This window comes from Pinus tabuliformis, chromosome 9 (assembly GCF_031772625.1).
Source record: "Pinus tabuliformis cultivar Carrire ecotype Pingquan chromosome 9, CPIR1, whole genome shotgun sequence".
Classification (NCBI taxonomy): Eukaryota; Viridiplantae; Streptophyta; class Pinopsida; order Pinales; family Pinaceae; genus Pinus; species Pinus tabuliformis.
Window position 1 is genome coordinate 1461873487 of NC_142307.1, and position 3120 is coordinate 1461876606.

General features: G+C 35.7%; 1 long non-coding RNA gene across 1 annotated transcript; it reads right to left on the reverse strand.

Annotated features, from left to right (window-relative positions):
• Positions 1-202: 202 nt before the first annotated feature.
• LOC149154099 (uncharacterized) lies at positions 203-1892 on the reverse strand. Its single transcript, XR_016262791.1, has 3 exons — positions 1687-1892; positions 908-989; positions 203-783 (listed from the first exon to the last, which is right to left on the reverse strand). It is a non-coding gene; the product is annotated as an uncharacterized LOC149154099 (long non-coding RNA).
• Between the last annotated feature and the right edge of the window lie 1228 nt (positions 1893-3120).

Sequence of the window (3120 nt, forward strand, 5' to 3'; positions counted from 1 at the left end):
ACTTGAAGACTTTGAATTCCAATATGCCTAAGTCCAAACAAATATATTTGAAAACAAACATTGTATGAGCACTGCAAAACTCTTATTCTTATAAATGTTTGTCTGTTTTCCGGCATCACTAATTGGCTAAAATTTTGGATCTACTTTCAATGTAATAGCAAAGGAAATACTATACTATTTTTCTTCACTAATCCACTATGGCTAGATGTGACCATTACAATGAAAACAAACATTGTATGAGTACTGCAAAACTCTTATTCTTATAAATGTTTGTCTGTTTTCCGGCATCACTAATTGGCTAAAATTTTGGATCTACTTTCAATGTAATAGCAAAGGAAATACTATACTATTTTTCTTCACTAATCCATTATGGCTAGATGTGACCATTACAATTTCACCTATGTAAACAATGAATGTTGATGATGAATACTTTGTTTTATGTTTTTCATATTTTTATTTTATTTTTCTCTCCTCGGTTCTTGAATGCGAAACCCCCAAACTCTATTTCTCGTCCTGTTGTCGTTTCTCGTTTCTGGTAGCATAGGTTAATAGTACTTTACAACTTTCTCATATTCATAAAACTCAACAATCTCTGGACTGACTTTGCAGCTGAGAAGTTCATCTCATACAACTTTCAGGACATACAAGCACACTACATATCACATGATCATTCATAATTTAAATCTTTTTATCGAGAATGTTTCAAGCAACTTCAGGACATATACGAGTTTACAAATGCTCTGAATGCAGCCTGATAGGCAGTTATCCCAAATCTAGAACAACCTGCAAAAGCATGGAGAAAATTGTAAAATGTATTATCAGAATTGTTGAATATTTATCAAGAAAACATGGCAACAATGTTTACATGGACTAGAAAACCAAACAAAGAAATAAAGATATATCGAACCTGATGACCAAATATTCAATTTGAAACATTAAAAGATATCCAGGAGAAGTTCACGACACATGTAGTTTGGAGTGCCACCAACCTGCACAGTCAAATTATATATCATCAGGTTCCACAAATTGGAAGATAAATCTGAGTTAGTCTTTTTGGTCATTAACCAAAAGTCTTACTATAAAATAATGTCTACTGAGATAAGAGTATATTCATTTCTGTTCATTCAGATGGACAGTATGGGAAAATTCCTTTCAAACAGTGTCATGAATTTAGTTTGAATATAAAAGAAAGATGAAACATGTTAATGCTATGAACTTATATGTAATATTAGTATCTTAGGTTAGTCATAAGATAATGTTAAACTGTATCAGGAATCAAATATTAGTCACTGGACAACAAAATTATTTTGTTATGAATATTAGAGAACAGCTTAGTAATTGATTTTACAGTTCCATAAGCGTAAATGTAGGTCCACATAGAAGTTTGGTCTCCAACTTCTCGCCTCATTCACATCAAGGAATGGTGGCAATATGAGTTTGAACTATGGCGCTAGTAAAGTCCCATGTTCCAATTTAAAAAGTAAACGTGTCTAGCTTATTCGAACCTATGCACTACTGTATATTGATAATGGACGTTGTGTGATAATGTGTCTCTTCAATGCCATCATTGTTAATCATCTTCCTCTAAGTATTAGACCCACCTTCATTATTGAACTTGTAATACTCTCCAAACATCACTAATATGCATTTAATATGAATGAAAGCATGGTGCCACAATAGTCTTACCTAATAATGAATTACACAGCACTCACAATATAAAATTGAAAATAATGTCACCAACCAAGTTATGCCTATCATCCACTTGTTCTTTTGCTTGGCTACCTCCTAATATATAGAACTCATTATGAGCCCAACTTTTATATCATCAGAAATTCTCCTTAATATCAATGTTCAGGTTACACAGAGGAGGACATGAATCAAGAACCTACTCCAGCAAACAAAACAATAGAAATTTCAAACATTCAGTCAATTGTAGTAGTCATTATGACACTATCTGCATTCGACCCTAACGCACTCAACCTTAATATCTTTTTGCAATGGACTTTTCTTTTAAAATGCATCTTATATTTATAGAAAACTATTTACAAACAGTAGAGAAAAAAGTGGACGGCTATATACAATCAAACACATAAACTCTTCCTAAGAGCAACTAGAGTAGAAAGAAAATCAGAATACGTAGGGAAATCTAGAGATTGGGGATGCTTGATCAACAAAACTCCCTTAGCCAGAAGCTGGTGGCAAATCTCATCCCACCACAGTGAGCAAAAAAGAAAACAAAGAACCATGCTAATTCTCAAAAACCAAAGTACACTTGACCTTCCAAAGGTTAAATAAAGCTAAAATCAACAAACAATGCCAGATCCCAGTGAAAGCAGTGTAATCAAGAAAGTGGCCATCTCCAAACATGACAGCATGCCAATGCAGCTTATCACAAGAAAATACTGAGCACTAATCCTCCGTGTAACCCTAGCAGTTACTTGGCAAACAGACACTCCCAAAACATATGCTTCAGTCTCTAAACAGTGATAAACCAGGCACAGCCCATCAAAAAGCCCATTATTGGCCAACTGGGCCTTTGGATGGAATCCCATGATCAATCACCAACCAAGCAAAGACCCACAATTTGTTAGAGAGGTGAGCAAACCGCACATTGTGAAGCTGACACACCCATCTCTCCTCCATATCAGTAGAGAGCCAGCCAGCATCAAGAACCAAAGATAATGGATGCTGATGGTGAAGAACCGAATACAATCGCCATGATTCATACTAAAGAAGTAGGTGACCAATCATCCTTAATCCATCTAAAAAGCCCCTAACATCCTAATGTTCTTCTCAAACAACCTAGACTCTGAAATAAGGTTCCTCAACTCCATGATAGCAAAGTCAAGTGCAAGCAACCCATACTCCTAAGCAAGAGAGTGCCAATCCTTCCATGCACAAGAAGAAGAGTCCCACAAATCCCCCCCAAAAGAAAATGCCTTTCTTACTCAGTTTGTGAACCTAAAAACAAGGCATCTCTGCAACACAAGATCATTGAACCCACCAACTCCAAACGAGTTGACTAACAAGGTACCACCTTGCTCAATTGCCCTCCCAGTGCCAACAGAACAAACCAGTAACAACCCTCTAACCTAACCAAATGCTCCAGAAAATAAGGAA